At 45.1% G+C, this 21,627-nt stretch overlaps 1 protein-coding gene across 1 annotated transcript in view; it reads right to left on the bottom strand.

The window, feature by feature from the left end:
* Nucleotides 1-21,627, bottom strand: part of LOC143767631 (uncharacterized) — an 850,082-nt gene that overhangs the window by 244,495 nt on the left and 583,960 nt on the right. The gene's annotated exons all lie outside the window — the stretch shown is intronic.

Below are 21,627 nucleotides of genomic sequence, written 5' to 3'. Positions count from 1 at the left end.
TGTAATTAAACATTGTATTTATTTATGTATATAATTTCTGTATCACGTGTATCTAAAAATAACTTCTTTGACATAAATAAATAATGGAATTTTTTTTATATATGAAAACTCTAGTTCTCCTATTTCTTTAATATTTGGTTTATAAAACACATCTTCCGCCTACTCGGTATGACGGACAAAATTGTCAGTGACCGGGGTCCTCAGTTTGCATCTCGGTTTTGGAGAGAGCTTTGTCGTCTTCTCAGCATTGAGTTGAATCTCTCTTCTGCATATCATCCCGAGATGAATGCTTTGGTAGAGAGGGCCAACCAGACCTTGGTCACATATCTGCGACATTTTCTCTCAGCCAGGCAGGATGACTGGGCATCCTTGCTACCGTGGGCAGAGTTTGCGCTGAACAATGCCGTAGCCGACTCCACTGGACAGACCCCATTCCTCCTTAACTATTAACAGCATCCGCGGGTACCTGTGCCTATGCTGTGTCTTCCGCCGACTCCAGGGTGGCAGACTGGGCTGTGGAGGCACGGGACATTTGGGACTGCACTCAGGATGCCATTCGGGCCTCCAAGGAGAGAATGAGGTCCTCCGCCGATGCACATCGGCGCCCCGCTCCGACCTTTGCTCCTGGCGACAATACAGAAATATATTGCTTGGTCTTCCAGACCTTATCTTGACCTCCACTGTTCCTGTTAACTGTTATTTCTTAATTACATTTAGGACTGAGAAAAGGGCAACTTGAAAATGCTTTATCTTCCTATATCCTCCTGCTTTGTGGGCCTCCACCATTTTCAGAGTGCTAGGCAGCTGCTTAGAACCTATGACTGCTGTTTTTTGGCACAAGGTTAGAGGAGGCTGGATTTTTACAAAGCTGGGAAATTTGCATCATCTGGCCTTTCCTAACAATGATACTGAACAAGCCGTAACCCTTACAGGTTAATTAAGGTGTGAAACCTGGGTCAACGATGACAGCACACATCTCCAAGCATGCCCAAACTTTTTCATCTTTTCATCACCCCATTTTCCTTTTTGTACTTTTTAAAATGTAAAAAATGCATATATATATATATATATATATATCTACTATATAATTGTCTAAGGATCACTTCCGTCTTTCTGTCTGTCCTTCTGTCTGTCACGGATATTCATTGGTCGCGGCCTCTGTCTGTCATGGAATCCAAGTCGCTGATTGGTCTCGCCAGCTGCCTGTCATGGCTGTTGCGACCAATCAGCGACAGCCACAGTCCGATTAGTCCCTCCCTACTCCCCTGCAGTCAGTGCCCGGCGCCCGCTCCATACTCCCCGCAGTCACCGCTCACACACGGTTAATGCCAGCAGTAACGGACCGCGTTATGCCACGGGTAACTCACTCCGTTACCGCCGCTATTAACCCTGTGTCACCAAGTTTTTACTATTGATGCTGCCTATGCAGCATCAATAGTAAAAAGATCTAATGTGAAAAATAATAAAGAAATAAAAAATCATTATATACTCACCTTCCACTGCCTTTCCCGCTCCTCGCGATGCTCCGGTAACCGCTCCATGCAAGCAGCAGGTTCCGGTGGCAAGGATGGTATGCGAGAAGGACCTGCCATAACGTCACGGTCATGTGACCGCGACGTCATCACAGGCCCTGTGCGAGAAGGACCTGCCATGACGTCACGGTCATGTGACCGCGACGTCATCACAGGTCCTGCGCTCATACCAAGCCTGGGACCGGAAGCTGCCGCGTGCACCGCACACAGGCAACAGGACTACAAGGGGACCTGGGAAGGTGAGTATATGTTTATTTTTTATTTTTGAACCTGTGACATGCGTGGCTGGGCAATATACTACGTAGCTGGGCAATATACTACGTGGCTGGGCAATATACTACGTGGCTCTGTGCTGTATACTACGTCACTGGGCAATATAGTACGTGGACATACATATTCTAGAATACGGGCAACCATCTAGTGTGTGTGTGTGTGTGTGTGTGTGTGTATATATGTATATATATATATATATATATATATATCTATCTAAGGCTACGTTCACATTTGCGTTGCGTCGGGTGCAGGTTCGGCGACGCATAGCAGCGCATGCGTCATGCGCCCCTATATTTAACATGGGGGCGCATGGACATGCGTTGTCTTGCGTTTTGTGATGCATGCGTTATTTTTGGCGCAAGCGTCAGGACGCTGCATGTTGCATTTTTTTTGCGCCGAAAATCATGCCAAAATTGGACGCATGCGTCACAAAAAGCTGCGTTCTGCATATGTTTTTGCATGCGTTGTGCGTTGCGTCGCCGATGCTGCGCCGCACAACGCAAATGTGAACGTAGCTTAAGATGCAAAGGAAATGTGTCACATTTAACTTTAGGACTTTTAGACATCATGTAATCTTTAACTTGCTTAACTGTTCACAATAAACAGCAAAAAATCTTTTACAATTGGGATAATTTTCAGTTTAGTACTTAGCAGCACATCTGCACTTTTGTTATTTCCCTTTTTGCACAGTAATATTACATACACTAGTCCCATATTTTCATTTCTTTTTAAAATATTTTTATTAGATTTTGTATTAAAAAGCGGGATTAGGGAAATGAGGGAGGGGAAGGGAAGGGTTAACAGTGGACAGAGGAAGGGATCAATAAAATTAGAGAACCCTAATAACAGTCTCTAACAAACAAATACTGATTTGCAATTTGAAGAATGTTGTATGTAGATGTTATACTTAACCCCTTAATCCCATTGGACGTACTATCCCGTCAAGGTGACCTGGGACTTAATTCCCAGTGACGGGATAGTACGTCCAGTGTGATCAGCCGCGCTCACGGGGGCAGCGCGGCCGGGTGTCAGCTATCGCTGCTGACATCCGGCACTATGTGCCAGGAGCGGTCACGGACCGCCCCCGGCACATTAACCCCCGGCACACTGCAATCAAACATGATCACAGTATTCCGGCAGTACAGGGAAGCATCGCGCAGGGAGGGGGCTTCCTGCGTGCTTCCCTGAGACCCCCGGAGCAATGCGATGTGATCTCCTTGCTCCGAGGGTCACTTACTTCCTCCTCCCTGCAGGCCTGGATCCAAAATGGCCGCGGGTGGCCTTCCAGGTCCTGCAGGGAGGTGGCTTAGAGCAGGCGCTGGCAAGCCTCCCTGCTGTGCCTGTGTGATCGCTGATCTGACACAGTGCACAGCAAAGTGTCAGATCAGTGATCTGTCAATATAATGTGACGCTCGCCTGGGGCAATGTAAAAAAGTTTAAAAAAAATTTTTTTTACATGTGTAAAAAATTTTTTAAAAAATTTCTAAATAAAGAAATAAAAAAAATATTGTTCCAATAAATACATTCTATTATCTAAATAAAAAAAACAATAAAAGTACACATATTTAGTATCGCCTCTTCCGTAACGACCCAGTCTATAAAACTGTCCCACTAGTTACCTGCTTCAGTTAACACCTTAAAAAAAAAAGTAAAAAAAGAGGCAAAAAACAACCCTTTATTATCATACCGCCGAATAAAAAGTGGAATAGCACGCGATCAAAAAGACATATATATGACCATTGTACCGCTAAAAACGTCATCTTGTCGCGCAAAAAACGAGCCGTTATTCAGGGTCATCAGTGAAAAAATAAAAGTTATAGTCCTCAGAATAAAGCGATGCAAAATAATTATTTTTTCTATAAAATAGTTTTTCATATAAAAGCGCCAAAACATAAAAAAAAATCTAAATGAGGTATTGCTGTAATCGTACTGACCCGAAGAATAAAACTGCTTTATCCATTTTACTAAACGCTGAACGGTATAAATGCCTTCCCCCCCCCCCCCAAAATAAATTCATGAATAGCTGGTTTTTGGTCATACTGCCTCACAAAAATCAGAATAAAAAGCGATCAAAAAAAAATATCACGTGCGCGAAAATGTTACCAATAAAAACGTCAACTCCTCCCGCAAAAAACAAGACCTCACATGACTCTGGACCAAAATATGGAAAAAACACCGGATTATGTACCGGTAATGCTCTTTTATAGAGCCACGACAGCACCCACTGAGAGAGGGGATCCGCCCCTAGGAACAGGAAACCCTACGGAGAGATAAAAGGGGCGGTCCCCCTCGCTCCCACAGTTTGGGTTACAGAGATTGCGAGGAACCGCCCGACAGTTTTAGTTAGGTCATTCTATATTAACATTTTATCTTAACTAAATTACGTATATTTACAAGAACCAAATCACCCTTAATAGTGCTCATATGCAAACTAATATATATAAGGGAGGGAAGTGAAGGGGTGCTGTCGTGGCTCTATAAAAGAGCATTACCGGTACGTAATCCGGTGTTTTCTCTTCGCCACGACAGCACCCACTGAGAGACTTTCAGAGATAGTTATTTGGGGGGGATTATCGTGTTAAGAACTGATCTACCGAAACACAAGTCAGTGGAGGCAGATAAATCTAGTCTATAGTGACTATAGAAGGTAGTAGGAGACGACAAGGTTGCGGCCTTACATATGAGTTCTATTGGAACCTCCCCTCGCTCTGCCCAGGATGATGCTATCGCCCGGGTGGAGTGTGCCTTTACAGTCTCAGGTGGATCTTCCCCTTTAGACGAATAGGCCAGGTATATCGCCTCCCGAATCCATCGGGATAATGTGCCTTTTGTAACACCAGCTCCTTTCCTTTGACCCTGGAAGGAAACAAAGAGAGCCCTGCTCTTCCTCCAGGGACTAGTCCTGTCTAGATAGGTTATCACAGCCCTTCTCACATCTAAAGTATGGTACTTTTCTTCTTCCTGATTTGTAGGGTTATCATAGAAGGTAGGAAGAAGAATTTCTTGAGATCTATGGAATTTAGTACACATTTTAGGCAAGTAGGAAGGGTCTGTTTTTAGGACAATCCTATCTGGCAATATTGACATAAACGGAGGATCTACTGATAGTGCCTGTATGTCACTTACCCTTCTTGCCGACACTAAGGCGACAAGAAGAGCAGTCTTGAGGGAGACATGTTTAATGTGAGCAGAATGTAGAGGCTCAAATGGGTGATCTGTTAAGGCTTCAAGGACCAGGTTAACATCCCAAGGAGGTGAATGGGGAATATGGACTGGTTCTGCCCTCTGGCAGGCTGAAATGAATCTGGATATCCACCCATCTCCTGCAACGTTGTGACTATACAAAGCCCCTAACGCAGAAATTTGCACTCTTAAGGTATTAACTGAAAGGCCTAAATCACGTCCTCTTTGAAGAAATTCAAGAATAATAGAGACTGGAATTTCCTTTGACAGGGCTGAGGGATAGAGGCTTAGGAATTTCTTCCATACTTTTACATATATTGATGTAGTGGATCTTTTCCTACTCAGCAATAGGGTATCAATTACTTTATCAGAGAAGCCCCTTAGCTTTAATAGCTGCCTCTCAAATCCCAGGCTGTCAACCGTAGACCCTTCACATGAGGGTGGTTGAAGGGCCCCTGGAAAAGCAGATCTTGATTCTGTGGGAGAATCCATGGATCTGAGATGGACATGGCTCTGAGCAGGGAAAACCATGGTCTCTTTGGCCAGAACGGGGCAATTAAGATTATATTCGCTCTGTCCTCTCTTATCTTCCTGATTACCGTTGGAAGAAGAACCATCGGGGGAAAGGCATATGCTTTCTGAAACAATGTCTATATATAAGAAGAAATTTGAGGGCACTCACCAATCTTCAGTAGATAACGTCCTTTATTAATAAAATCTAACACATAAATTCATGGCCGGAGTCGGTGGAGCCGAAGCTCATGTGAGCAGGGGGGGATGACAGACGACGGCCGTTTCGCGCTTGTGCCTGCGCTTCTACGGGTCAACATGCAAGGGTAAAGTGGCGGAAATATAGTGCCGACAGTGCCATTGTATACACAAGCGCGAAACGGCCGTCGTCTGTCATCCCCCCTGCTCACATGAGCTTCGGCTCCACCGACTCCGGCCATGAATTTATGTGTTAGATTTTATTAATAAAGGACGTTATCTACTGAAGATTGGTGAGTGCCCTCAAATTTCTTCTTATATATAGACATTGTACAGACACGTTTTCCTAGAGGAGCACCCGGAGTCCGGATTTTAAGGTTGCTTTACCCATTGGGAGACATCAAAGGCACCTATGTTGCAGTCTGGTCAGTACCTCTCATAGTCGGTGCCGTCTCATTTTTTCTATAGTGGTTTGCTTTCTGAAACGTCCACAGAATCTGGAGGACGTCGAGAATATCGGGGTTGTCGGTTCGGAACATTGAGGCGAATGTTTTTACTTGCCTGTTGTCTCTTGTAGCGAAGAGATCTATGTCGGGCATACCCCATTTTATAGTTATCATTTTGAATATCCGACGATTTAACACCCACTCCCCCTGATGGAGGGTATGACGACTGAGAAAGTCTGCTTTTGCGTTGTCTATCCCTCGGACATGAAGTGCTGATAAGGACAGAAGATGATTTTCGGCTATAGTCAAGATGTTTTCGGTTATAGACATGAGAGTGCCTGATCTCGTTCCGCCTTGATGGTTGACGTAAGCCACTGATGTCATGTTGTCTGAGAGTACCCTGGTATGTGTTCCGTGCAACTGTGGGAGGAATTCACATAGGGCATGATAGATGGCTTTTAGTTCTTTTTTTATTAGACGAGTCGTTTAATTCCGTAACCGACCACAACCCTTGGACAACCTGATCCCCCAAGTGTGCCCCCCAACCATGAGGGCTGGCATCCGTAAATATTATGTTTGAGGGTTTAACCTCCCAGGGAACCCCGCTAACTAGATGATCTGGTTGTAGCCACCAGGTTAGGGATTGGATTACGTCATTAGAAAGGGAAATTTTACCGTCTAATCGCCCTTGTAATTTTATCTCCTCATGTAAAATTGTATACTGTAAGCACCTCAAATGGAACTGGGCCCATGGAACCGCTGGGATACATGACGTGAAGGAGCCAAGCAAGGACATGCCTTCCCGGAGGGAAATTATAGGTTTATCTAGTATAGACTGAACTTTATTCCTAACTGTTATCTGTTTAGTTTCCGGGAGAAAACATTTTTGACTTACAGAATCTAATATAATTCCCAAAAATACCTGGCGAGTAGTCGGGATCAGCCTAGATTTTTCCCAATTTATTAACCATCCTAAGTCCTGCAAGGATGAAATCATATGACATAATCTTTGCTGACATTGTGAGGGGGATTTTCCCACTACTAGAAGGTCGTCTAGGTATGGGATTATGAGGGTGTCTTTTAATCTTAGATATGACATGACCTCTGACATTAGTTTAGTGAACACCCTTGGAGCAATTGATAGCCCAAAGGGCATTGCCGTATACTGAAAGTGCCGGACACAACCATTCAACACAACTGCTACGCGGAGAAACTGTTGATGTTCTTTAAAGATTGGCAGATGGTAATACGCATCTTTCAAGTCCAGAACCGCCATAAAGCAATGGGGAAACAGGAGTTTTACGGTGGATCGAATAGATTCCATTTTAAAGGCTTGATTTTCTAAGGTGTTCAGCTTTTTAAGATTTATGATGGTTCTGAATGATCCATCAGGTTTTGTAATTAGAAATAGCGGGGAATAGAACCCTTTCCCCTGCTGAAGAAATGGAACCTCCACCAAAACTCCTTTGGATAGAAGATTCATTACTTCTTGCTGTAATGCTTCCTGTTGAGACTGTGACTTCAAAGAAGTCAATAGAAATGAGTCCGAAGGGACTCGGGCAAACTTTAACTTTAAGCCAGAGGTGACAAGACTATTTGCCCAAACGTTCGATGTTATTCTTCTCCATTGGTTTGAGAAGGAGGATAATCTACCTCCCACAGGTAGATCTGCCTTAACGGGGCTTGTCTTCAGTTTTAAAAGGGCGCTTCCCAAAGAATGCACCCCTCTGTTTGGTGTCTCTAGGGGTCCAGCGATCTTGGTTTTTAAAATCTTTTCTTTTATTAAATATGGGCTTCCGGAATGCTTTCCTATAGAATGGAAGGTAATTATTATTAGGGATGCCTTTCTTTCTTTCTCCTGCCTTAGTTAAGATTTCGTCCAGTTTGGTACCAAACAGGTACTCACCCTGACATGGGAGGCCACACAATTTGGACTTCGTCTGGGGATCGCCTTTCCAGCCCTTAAGCCATAGGGCTCTACGTGCCGCATTTGTGAGACCTGCCGATTTGGCCGCCAGGCGTATAGAGTCGGCAGATGAATCCACCAGGAAAGCTGTAGCTCCTCTAATTAAGGGTATAGAGGACAATAGTTTGTCTCTAGAAAGACCATTTTTAAGTCCTTCCTCCAAGTCACTCAGCCAGACCAACATAGACCTGGCGGTGCAAGTAGCGGAGATAGATGGCCTGAAGGCTCCCGTACACGACTCCCAGGCTCTTTTTAATAGCGAGTCGGCTTTACGGTCTAACGGGTCTTGTAATGAGCCAGAATCCTCTACAGGTAGCAAGGATTTTTTTGATGTGGATGCTACCGCAGCGTCCACTTTGGGTGCTTTTGTCCATGTCGAAAACTCTTCATCATTGAAGGGATACCGTCTTTTTGAGGACGGAGGCAATCCTCTTTGGCCCTGGCTTTCCCACTCTTTTTTAACTAAAGTTTTTATTGCTGCTATCACCGGAAAAGAAGGCCTTTTCTTTTCCGATAAGCCGGCAAACATAATATCCTGCTGTGTTCTGGGGACTTTAGAATCCTCGATGCCCATCGTATTACACACGGACCTGACAAGGTTGTCAATACTGTCGGTGGGAAAGCATGTATCCTGGTCTTCCTCAGAGGATACATATTCGTGGGAAATATCAGAGTCTGCTTTCTCCACGTCAGAGGATGGATCAGATATAGGGGATTCGTATCCTCTTTCACCCTTGGCACGCGGTTCTTTATCTACACTATGTAAGGCTTGTAACTCCTGTCTAATTAGAAGTCTGATGTCCTCTGATTTAACTGAGGCTTCCTCCCGCAAGGTGGAATCAATACATAACTTACAAAGCCTCTTTTTGTAACTATCCGGGAGGGGCTGGAGACATAATGCACACTGTTTGTGTTTCGTTTTTCCAGTTTTCTTTCCCTAGGGTGTGTAGAAGGAAAAGGGAACAATTGTCAACCTATGCGGGTAGATGCACACTTACCCCAGTGAAGCTTTGACAGTACCGATTGACGAGGGGGAGACCGGGACGAAGGACCAGCCTGGTCCGACTTTTTCCTTGAGGATCCGCTCTGCTTAGAGCGACTGCTGCTGCCACGAGTACGTGGGGTAGATGCGGCGGTGTCTTCTACAGAAAGCATCGCAGGGATCTGCGATGAATCCAGTGTGGACGCCGGGGCGATGCGCCGGCGTCCTTTTCATATGGGGGCCGCCATCTTCTTCTGGTTGAACCCGGAAGTGCTAACCACTTCCGGGTCGCGGCCCTGCATTATGCGCCTGCGCTGCCACCGGAATCAGCGCAGGTGCCGTCTGTCTCCTCCCTCACCCCGGAGGATACCGCAATCCTCCCGGGGAAACAATGGACCTCCACGCTGCCAGAACGCTCCACAAGCGGTCCTCATATGTCGCGCTTGGTCCCGCAGACGATCCCCGGGTGGATCTCCATGAGCCAGAAACTCCCACAGCTCTGGCCTCACGGCGCCTGCCAGCAGAGGGGGGAAGCTGAAAAAGGAACCCCCGACGCTGCATCCAGCTCTAGAGCCCTTGCCGTCCTCTCAGGTAAACCGCGCAAGCGGCATCCAGGCTGGGCATCCTCTTCTCTGTGGATTCCCGTAGGAACAGGAAACCAAACTGTGGGAGCGAGGGGGACCGCCCCTTTTATCTCTCCGTAGGGTTTCCTGTTCCTAGGGGCGGATCCCCTCTCTCAGTGGGTGCTGTCGTGGCGAAGAGAAAATATAGCTCTCAAAATGTGGTAACGCAAAAAAATATTTTTTGCAATAAAAAGCGTCTTTTAGTGTGTGACAGCTGCCAATCATAAAAATCTGCTAAAAAACAGCTATAAAAGTAAATCAAACCCCCCTTCATCACCCCCTTAGTTAGGGAAAAATAAATAAAAAAAATAAAATTGTTTATTTATTTCCATTTTCCCGTTAGGGTTAAGGCTAGGGTTAGTGCTAGGGTTAAGGCTAGGGTTAGGGTTAAGGCTAGGGTTAGTGCTAGGGTTAAGGCTAGGGTTAGGGTTGGGGCTAGGGTTAGGATTACATTTAGAGTTGGGATTAGGGTTAGGGGTGTGTCAGGGCTAGGGGTGTGGTTACGGTTATGGTTGGGGTTAGGGGTGTGTTGGAGTTAGGGGTGTGGTTAGGGTTGGGGTTAGGGGTGTGGTTGGGATTAGGGGTGTGGTTGGGTTAGGGTTTCAGTTAGAATTGGGGGTTTCCATTGTTTAGGCACATCAGGGGCTCTCCAAACGCGACATGGTGTCCGATCTCAATTCCAGCCAATTCTGCATTGGAAAGTAAAACCGTGCTCGTTCCCTTCCGAGCTCTCCCGTGTGCCCAATCAGGAGTTTACCCCAACATATGGGGTATCAGCGTACTCAGGACAAATTGAACAACAACTTCTGGGGTCCAATTTAACTTGTTACCCTTGGGAAAATAAAAATTTGGGGGGCTAAAAAAACTTTTGTGGGACAAACTATTTTTTATTTTCACGGCTCTGCGTTATAAGCTGTAGTGAAATACTTGGGGCTTCAAAGTTCTCACAACACATCTAGATAAGTTCATTGGGGTCTAGGTTCCAAAATGGGGTCACTTGTGGGGGGTTTCTATTGTTTAGGTACATCAGGGGCTCTGCAAATGCAACGTAACGCCTGCAGACCAATCCATCTAAGTCTGCATTCCAAATGGCGATCCTTCCCTTCCGAGTTCTGCCATGCACCCAAACAGTGGTTCCCCTGCACATATGGGGTATCAGCGTACTCAGGATAAATTGGACAACAACTTTTGGGGTCCAATTTCTCTTGTTACCCTTGGGAAAATAAAAATTTGGGGGGGGCTAAAAAAACATTTTTGTAGGAAAAAATGATTTTTTATTTTCACGGCTATGCGTTATAAATTGTAGTGAAATACTTGGGGGTTCAAAGTTCTCACAACACATCTAGATAAGTTTCTTGGAAGTCTAGGTTCCAATATGGGGTCACTTGTGAGGGGTTTCTATTGTTTAGGTACATCAGGGGCTCTGCAAATGCAACGTAACGCCTGCAGACCAATCCATCTAAGTCTGCATTCCAAAAGGCGCTCCTTCCCTTCTGAGCTCTGCCATGCGCCCAAACGGTGGTTACCCCCCACATATGGGGTATCAGCGTACTCAGGACAAATTGCACAACAATGTTTGGTGTCGAATTTCTCCTGGTACCCTTGGGAAAATACAAAACTGGGGGCTAAAAAAATAATTTTTGTGGAAAAAAGTTTATTTTCACGGCTCTGCATCATAAACTGTAGTGAAACACTTGGGGATTCAAAGCTCTCACAACACATCTAGATAAGATACTTTGGTGGTATATTTTCCAAAATGGGGGGGGGGGAATTCCATGTTTAGGCACATCAGGGGCTCTCCAAATGCAGCATGGCTGTTATGGACCAGGTGGTTAGGAGCACCCAGAATGACCTGATGGTTAAACTAGAAATAAGGACAAGCTCTGGGGAAGTGGGAACTCTGCTGACCGCAAACCCTACTCCTATCACACACACTAGAAATAGCCGTGGAGCGTACCTAACTCTCCCTAGATGCCTCTTCACAGCCTAAGGGCTAACTACCCCTAAAGATAGAAATAGAAGCCTTACCTTGCCTCAGAGAAATTCCCCAAAGGAAAAGGCAGGCCCCACATATATTGACTGTGAGTTAAGAGGAAAGTCACAAACACAGGAGTGGAACAGGTTTTAGCAAAGGAGGCCAGTCTTCACTAAATAGAGGATAGAAAAGGGAACTATGCGGTCAGCATAAAAAATTACAAAAACCACGCAGAGTGTGCAAAAAGACTCCACACCGACTCACGGTGTGGAGGTGCAACTCTGCACCCCCAGAGCTTCCAGCTAGCAAGGAAATATCATGATAGCAAGCTGGACTAGAATTTAGCAGTACTAAGAAATATATTCAGGCAGCAGTAACAACAAATGAACTCGCAGGGACTTAGCTTCTGCTGGAGTAGACAGGTCATCAGAGAAGTCCAAGAGAGATCTGAACCAATACTGAGACATTGACAGCTGGCATGAAGTAACGATCTGAGTGGAGTTAAATAGGGAAGCCAGCATAGCAATAAACGAGGGCAGCTGAGAGCCAACCTCAAGGACCAGCAGTTCCACTCAAAGCCACCAGAGGGAGTCCACGAACAGAACTCACCAAAGTACCATTCATGACCACAGGAGGGAGTCCGAGAACGGAATTCACAACAGTACCCCCCCCCTTGAGGAGGGGTCACCGAACCCTCACCAGGGCCCCCAGGCCGATCAGGACGAGCCAAATGAAAGGCATGAACCAAATCGGCAGCATGGACATCGGAGGCAACAACCCAGGAATTATCCTCCTGACCATAGCCCTTCCACTTAACCAGGTACTGAAGCTTCGGTCTCGAAATACGAGAATCCAAAATTTTTTTCCACCACATACTCCAACTCCCCCTCGACCAACACCGGAGCAGGAGGATCATCGGAAGGAACCATAGGCGCCACATATCACCGCAACAACGACCTATGGAACACATTATGGATGGCAAAAGAAGCTGGAAGGTCCAAACGAAATGACACAGGATTGAGAATTTCAGAAATATTATAAGGACCAATGAAACGAGGCTTAAACTTAGGAGAAGAAACCTTCAAAGGAACATAACGAGAAGACAACCAAACCAAATCCCCAACACGAAGTCGGGGACCAACACAGTGACGGCGGTTAGCGAAACGTTGAGCCTTCTCCTGGGACAACGTCAAATTGTCCACTACGTGAGTCCAAATTTGCTACAACCTGTCCACCACAGAATCGACACCAGGACAGTCAGAAGGCTCAACCTGCCCCGAAGAAAAACGAGGATGAAAACCAGAGTTGCAAAAAAAAGGCGAAACCAAAGTAGCCAAACTAGCCCGATTATTAAGGGCGAACTCAGCCAATGGCAAGAAGGTCACCCAATCATCCTGATCAGCAGAAACAAAGCATCTCAGATAGGTTTCCAAGGTCTGATTGGTTCGTTCGGTTTGGCCATTTGTCTGAGGATGGAAAGCCGAAGAAAAAGACAAATCAATGCCCATCTTGGCACAAAAGGACCGCCAAAACCTAGAGACAAACTGGGAACCTCTGTCAGACACAATGTTCTCCGGAATGCCATGCAAACGAACCACATGCTGAAAAAATAGTGGAACCAAATCAGAGGAGGAAGGTAATTTAGGTAAGGGTACCAAATGGACCATCTTAGAAAAGCGATCACAAACCACCCAGATGACAAACATCCTTTGACAGACAGGAAGATCTGAAATAAAATCCATGGAAACATGCGTCCAGGGCCTTTTCGGGACCTGCAAGGGCAAAAGTAACCCACTGGCACGAGAACAGCAGGGCTTGGCCCGAGCACAAGTCCCACAGGACCGCACAAAAGAACGCACATCCCGTGACAAGGAAGGCCACCAAAAGGACCTAGCCACCAAATCTCTGGTACCAAAAATCCCAGGATGACCAGCCAACACCGAACAATGAACCTCAGAAATAACTCTACTAGTCCATCTATCGGGGACAAACAGTCTCTCCGCTGGACAACGGTCAGGTCTATCAGCCTGAAACTCCTGCAGCACCCGCCGCAAATCAGGGGAGATGGCAGACAGAATTACCCCCTCTTTGAGAATACCAGCCGGCTCAGGGACTCCCGGAGAATCAGGCACAAAACTCCTAGAAAGGGCATCAACCTTCACATTCTTAGGACCCGGAAGGTATGAGACCACAAAATCGAAACGGAAGAAAAACAGCGACCATCGAGCCTGTCTAGGATTCAACCGCTTGGCAGACTCGAGAAGTCAGATTCTTGTGATCCGTCAAGACCACCACGCGATGCTTGGCTCCCTCAAGCCAATGTCGCCACTCCTCGAATGCCCACTTCATAGCCAACAACTCCCGATTGCCAACATCATGATTACGCTCAGCAGGCGAAAACTTTCTAGAAAAGAAAGCACATGGCTTCATCACAGAGCCATCAGAACTTCTTTGAGACAAAACATCCCCTGCTCCAATCTCAGAAGCATCCACCTCGACCTGAAAAGGGAGCGAAACATCTGGCTGACGCAGCACAGGGGCCGAAGAAAAACGACGTTTCAGTTCCTGAAAAGCCTCAACGGCCGCAGAGGACCAATTCACCACATCAGCACCTTTCTTTGTCAAATCAGTCAACGGTTTAACCACACTAGAAAAATTAGCGATGAAGTGACGGTAAAAATTAGCAAAGACCAGGAATTTCTGAAGGCTCTTCACAGAAGTAGGTTGAGTCCAATTATAAATGGCCTGAACTTTAACAGGATCCATCTCAATAGTAGAAGGGGAAAAAATGAAGCCCAAAAAGGAAACCTTCTGAACTCCGAAGAGACATTTGGACCCCTTCACAAACAAGGAATTAGCACGAAGGACCTGGAATACCATTCTGACCTGCTTCACATGAGACTCCCAATCATCCGAAAAGACCAAAATATCATCCAAATATACAATCCTGAATCTATCCAGATACTTTCGGAAGATGTCATGCATAAAGGATTGAAACACAGATGGAGCATTAGAAAGCCCAAATGGCATCACCAGATACTCAAAATAGCCCTCGGGCGTATTAAATGCTGTTTTGCATTCATCGCCCTGTTTAATATGCACAAGATTATACGCCCCTCGAAGATCTATCTTGGTGAACCAACTAGCTCCCTTAATCCGAGCAAACAAATCAGACAGCAGAGGCAAAGGGTACTGAAATTTGACCGTGATTTTATTGAGAAGGCGGTAATCTATACAGGGTCTCAGAGAACCATCCTTCTTGGCCACAAAAAAGAACCCTGCTCCCAATGGCGACGAAGACGGGCGAATATGCCCTTTCTCCAAGGACTCCTTTATATAACTCCGCATAGCGGAGTGTTCTGGCACAGATAAATTGAAAAGTTGGCCCTTAGGAAACTTAATACCAAGAATCAAATTAATAGCACAATCACAATCCCTATGAGGAGGTAGAACACTGGATTTGGGTTCATCAAATACATCCCGGTAATCCGACAAAAACTCAGGGACTTCAGAAGGAGTGGAAGAAGAAATTGACATCAACGGAACATCGCCATGTACCCCTTGACAACCCCAACTTGACACAGACATTGATTTCCTATCCAATACTGGATTATGAACCTGTAGCCATGGCAAACCCAATACGACCACATCATGCAAATTATGCAACACCAAAAAGCGAATATCTTCCTGATGTGCAGGAGCCATGCACATGGTCAACTGAGTCCAGTACTGAAGTTTATTCTTGGCCAAAGGCGTAGCATCAATTCCCCTTAATGGAATAGGATACTGCAAAGGCTCCAAGGAAAAACCACAGCGCCTGGCAAACTCCAAGTCCATCAAATTTAGGGCAGTACCTGAGTCCACAATTGCCATAACAGAGTAGGAGGACAAAGAGCAAATCAGAGTAACAGACAAAAGAAATTTAGGCTGTACAGTACCAAAGGTGACAGACCTAGCGAACCGCTTAGTGCGCTTAGGACAATCAGAGATGGCATGAGTGGAGTCACCACAGTAAAAACACAGCCCATTCTGACATCTGTGTTCTTGCCGTTCAGCTCTGGTCAAAGTCCTATCACATTGCATAAGCTCAGGCCTCTGCTCAGAGGACACCGCCAAATGGTGCACAACTTTGCGCTCGCGCAAACGCCGATCAACTTGAATGGCCAAGGACATTGATTCATTCAGACCAGCAGGCATAGAGAACCCCAACATAACATCCTTAAGGGCTTCAGAAAGACCCTTTCTAAAAATTGCTGCCAGGGCACACTCATTCCATTGAGTAAGCACAGACCATTTTCTAAACTTCTGGCAATATACCTCCGCTTCATCCTGACCCTGACACAAAGCCAGCAAGATTTTCTCTGCCTGATCCACTGAATTCGGTTCATCATAAAGCAATCCAAGCGCCAGAAAAAACGCATCTACATTAAGCAATGCAGGATCTCCTGGCGAAAGGGAGAAGGCCCAGTCTTGAGGGTCGCCACGTAACAAAGAAATAATAATTTTTACTTGCTGAATGGGGTCACCAGAGGATCGGGGTTTCAAAGCAAGAAACAGTCTACAATTATTTTTGAAATTCAGAAACTTAGATCTATCCCCAGAAAACAAATCAGGAATTGGAATTCTAGGTTCTAACATCGGATTCTGAACTACATAATCTTGAATGCTTTGTACCCTTGCAGTGAGTTGATCCACACAAGAGGACAGACCTTGAATATCCATATCTACACCTGAGTCCTAAACCACCCAGAGATTAAGGGGAAAAGAGAAACAAAACACACTGCAAAGAAAAAAAAAGTGTTCAGAACTTCTCTTATCCCTCTTTTGAGATGCATTAACACTTTGTGGGCCAGCTGTACTGTTATGGACCAGGTGGTTAGGAGCGCCCGGAATGACCTGATGGTTAAACTAGAAATAAGGACAAGCCCTGGGGAAGTGGGAACTCTGCTGACCGCAAACCCTACTCCTATCACACACACTAGAAATAGCCGTGGAGCGTACCTAACTCTCCCTAGACGCCTCTTCACAGCCTAAGAGCTAACTACCCCTAAAGATAGAAATAGAAGCCTTACCTTGCCTCAGAGAAATTCCCCAAAGGAAAAGGCAGCCCCCACATATATTGACTGTGAGTTAAGAGGAAAGTCACAAACACAGGAATGAAACAGGTTTTAGCAAAGGAGCCCAGTCTTCACTAAATAGTCAGAGGATAGAAAAGGGAACTATGCGGTCAGCATAAAAAATTACAAAAACCACGCAGAGTGTGCAAAAAGACCTCCACACCGACTCACGGTGTGGAGGTGCAACTCTGCACCCCCAGAGCTTCCAGCTAGCAAGGAAATATCATGATAGCAAGCTGGACTAGAATTTAGCAGTACTAAGAAATATATTCAGGCAGCAGTAACAACAAATGAACTCGCAGGGACTTAGCTTCTGCTGGAGTAGACAGGTCATCAGAGAAGTCCAAGAGAGATCTGAACCAATACTGAGACATTGACAGCTGGCATGAAGTAACGATCTGAGTGGAGTTAAATAGGGAAGCCAGCATAGCAATAAACGAGGGCAGCTGAGAGCCAACCTCAAGGACCAGCAGTTCCACTCAAAGCCACCAGAGGGAGTCCACGAACAGAACTCACCAAAGTACCATTCATGACCACAGGAGGGAGTCCGAGAACGGAATTCACAACACATGGCGTTCCATCTTAATTTCAGCCAATTTTGCATTGAAAAGTCAAACGGAGCTCCTTCCTTTCCGAGCTCTGTCATGCACCAAAACAGTGGTTTACCCCCACATATGGGGTATCAGCGTACTCAGGACAAATTGCACAACAATGTTTGGTGTCGAATTTCTCCTGGTACCCTTGGGAAAATACAAAACTGGGGGCTAAAAAATAATTTTTGTGGAAAAAAGTTTATGGTACAAATTCTTATGGTACCCTTGGGAAAATAAAAATTGGGGGTGAAAAGTTTATTTTTGTGAAAAAATATATTTTATTTTTACGGCCCTACATTATAAACTTCTGTGAAGCACTTGGTGGGTCAAAGTGCTCACGACACATCTAGATAAGATCGTTTGGGGGTAAACTTTCCAAAATGGTGTCACTTGTGGGGTTTTCAATGTTTAGGCACATCAGGGGCTCCCAAACGCAACATGGCGTCCCATCTCAATTCCAGCCAATTTTGCATTGAAAAGTCAAACGGCGCTCCTTCCCTTCCGAGTTCTGCCATGCGCCCAAACAGTGGTTTACCCCCACATATGGGATATCGGGGTACTTAGGACAAATTGTGCAACAACTTTTCAGGTCCATTTTCTCCTGTTACCCTTTGTAAAATAAAAAAAATTGGAGCTGAAGTAAATTTTTGTGAAAAAAATTAAATGTTCATTTTTTTTTTAAACATTCCAAAAATTCCTGTGAACCACCAGAAGGGTTAATAAACTTCTTGAATGTGGTTTTGAGCATCCTGAGGGGTGCAGTTTTTAGAATGGTGTCACACTTGGGTATTTTCTATCATATAGACCCCTCAAAATGACTTCAAATATGTAGTGGTCCCTAAAAAAAATGGTGTTGTAAAAATGAGAAATTGCTGGTCAAATTTTAACCCTTATAACTCCCTAACAAAAAAAAATTGTTTCCAAAATTGTGGTGATGTAAAGTAGACATGTGGGGAAATGTTAGTTAAGTATTTTGTGTGACATACAGTACAGACCAAAAGTTGGGACACACCTTCTCATTTAAAGATTTTTCTGTATTTTCATGACTAAGAAAATTGTACGTTCACACTGAAGGCATCAAAACTATGAATTAACACATGTGGAATTATATGCTTAATAAAAAAAAGTGTGAAGCAACTAAAATTATATCTTATATTCTAGGTTCTTCAAAGTAGCCACCTTTTGCTTTGATGACTGCTTTGCACACTCTTGGCATTCTCTTAATGAGCTTCGAGAGGTAGTCACCGGGAATGGTTTTCACTTCACAGGTGTGCCCTGTCAGGTTTAATAAGTGGGATTTCTTGCCTTATAAATGGGGTTTTGACCATCAGTTGTGTTGTGCAGACGTCTGGTGGATACACAGCTGATAGTCCTACGGAATAGACTGTTAGAATTTGTATTATAGCAAGAAAAAAGCAGCTAAGTAAAGGAAAATGAGTGGCCATCATTACTTTAAAAAATGAAGGTCAGTCAGTCCGAAAAATTGGGAAAGCTTTGAAAGTGTCCCCAAGTGCAGTGGCAAAAACCATCAAGCGCTACAAAGAAACTGGTTCACATGAGGACCGCCCCAGGAAAGGAAGACCAAGAGTCACCTCTGCTTCTGAGGATAAGTTTGTCCGAGTCACCAGCCTCAGAAATCGCAGCTTAACAGCAGCTCAGATTAGAGACCAGGTCAATGCCACACACAGTTCTAGCAGCAGACAAATCTCTACAACAACTGTTAAGCAGGCCTTCATGGTAAAATAGCTGCTAGGAAACCACTGCTAAGGACAGGCAACAAGCAGAAGAGACTTGTTTGGGCTAAAGAACACAAGGAATGGACATAAGACCAGTGGAAATCTGTGCTTTGGTCTGATGAGTCCAAATTTGAGATCTTTGGTTCCAACCACCGTGTTTTTGTGTGACACAGGAAAGGTGTCACGGGAAGCCTAGGTAGGCAAGAGCTAATAACCCGGGCCAATGCGATTTCCCTCAGACTAGGGAAATCCTGACTGACCCTCTCCCAGAGTTTACACTGATGGTGTGCATGTCTGGGCCTCCATCCTCACCCTATCTCCTGTTTCAACCCTAGGCTGAAACCACCACCCACCACCCAGTGAAGAGACCACACACCAATACCCACAGTTAGCACAGACAAGGATAATGGAAAATATGAACCACGCAGCAGTCACTCAGGAATACACTATAAATGCACAGGGAAAAACAAATACAAATATAGGAAGGAGAAAATATGACAAAGGGAAATACTCCACCAGATACGATACTCCTTCTCCTAGATCACCACTCCAGACCGAGATAACCAAGCACAAGACAGAAGCTATAATCGGCGACGCCCAATTTTCAGAAGAACTATTTAAAGGCAGTGGGCGTGGCCCAGCTTCCAATCCGAGCACCAGCTAAATTAACCCCGGACCAGCTAGATAAAATCTAGCCGACGCCACTGAGCACATAGTGGACAAAAGTGGAATTACCGCTGTCTGACGAACGCCCTAGTATGAACAGCGTCCGACATGACAAAAGGTGAAAGGATGGACTCTACATGCCTGGTTCCCACAGAGAAGCATGGAGGAGGAGGTGTGATGGTGTGGGGGTGCTTTGCTGGTGACACTGGGGGATTTATTCAAAATTGAAGGCATACTGAACCAGCATGGCTACCACAGCATCTTGCAGCGGCATGCTATTCCATCCGGTTTGCGTTTAATTGGACCATCATTTACTTTTCATCAGGACAATGACCCCAAACACACCTCCAGGCTGTGTAAGGGCTATTTGACCAAGAAGGAGAGTGATGGGGTGCTACGCCAGATGACCTGGCCTCCACAGTCACCAGACCTGAACCCAATCGAGATGGTTTGGGGTGAGCTGGACCGCAGAGTGAAGGCAAAAGGGGAACTCCTTCAAGATTTTTGGAAGACCATTCCCGGTGACTACCTCTTGAAGCTCATCAAGAGAATGCCAAGAGTGTGCAAAGCAGTCATCAAAGCAAAAGGTGGCTGCTTTGAGGAACCTAGAATATAAGACATTTTCAGCTGTTTCACACTTTTTTGTTAAGTATATAATTCGGCATGTGTTAATTCATAGTTTTGATGCCTTCAGTGTGAATGTACAATTTTCTTAGTCATGAAAATACAGAAAAATCTTTAAATGAGAAGGTGTGTCCAAACTTTTGGTCTGTACTGTATCTCTGTTATTCAAGGGGATAAAAATTCAAAGTTGGAAAATTGCGAAATTTTCAAAATTTTCACCAAATTTCCTTTTTTTTCAAAAATAAACGCAGGTAATATCAAATAAATTTTACCGCTATCATGAAGTTCAATATGTCTCGAGAAAACAATTTCAGAATCACCGGGATCCATTGAAGCGTTCCAGAGTTATAACCTCATAAAGGGACAGTGGTCAGAATTGTAAAAATTGGCCCGGTCATTAACCCCTTAGGCTACGTTCACATTAGCGTCATGCGACGCAGCGTCGCCGACGCACGACAACGCATGCGTCATGCGCCCCTATCTTTATCATTGGGGACGCATGCGTTGCGTTGTGGTGCGTTTTCGGTAAAACGCACGACGCATGCGTCGTTTCACCGCACCTGGCCGGCGTCGAAGACGCTACATGTAGCATTTTTGTTGCGTCCAAAAAACGCGCGCGTCGCACTTGCGTCGCTCGTGCGTCGTCAATGCGTTACAATTTCCCATTGAAACCTATTGACAACGCACTTGCGTCGCGGGTGTGCGTCGTGCGTGCGTTGTGCGACGCATGCGTCGTTAGATACAATGAAACAAAAAAGTGTCTAGACAATGTCTAGACAGTGCAAACAGTGAGAAAAACATCCCACATATATATAGAAAATGTTGGATTGTTTGTCACTTCTGCTGCAGCATCTTGAGGCAAGACACCAGAGGCACATCTCCAGAACATCTAGACGCATCACACCAGAACACCAGACGACTTCTACTATTCATCCGCTGTCCAGAGATGTAAGTATAGAATGATTCTGTGCATTTTCTCCATGTTTTTTAAAATTATTTTTGCAAGTTGTGTTTTATATTCTGCACTGTGGTTAGGATATTGTGGTATTTTTGGTCTGGTTCTGATGTATGGCGTTGTATAGGATGGCGTTTCATTGTCTGCGGCCTTGATTATTGTTCTTTCCAGGATAGATTTTTCGTTTCCATTTTTTGGTTTGGTGGTGTTTTTTGTATTCAGTTGTGATGTTTTATTCTTGCGTTATA

The sequence above is a fragment of the Ranitomeya variabilis genome, chromosome 4, assembly GCF_051348905.1.
Source record: "Ranitomeya variabilis isolate aRanVar5 chromosome 4, aRanVar5.hap1, whole genome shotgun sequence".
NCBI classification, from domain to species: domain Eukaryota; kingdom Metazoa; phylum Chordata; class Amphibia; order Anura; family Dendrobatidae; genus Ranitomeya; species Ranitomeya variabilis.
Note: the sequence above shows the minus strand (reverse complement) of the source record. Positions and strands in the feature narration are given on the sequence as shown.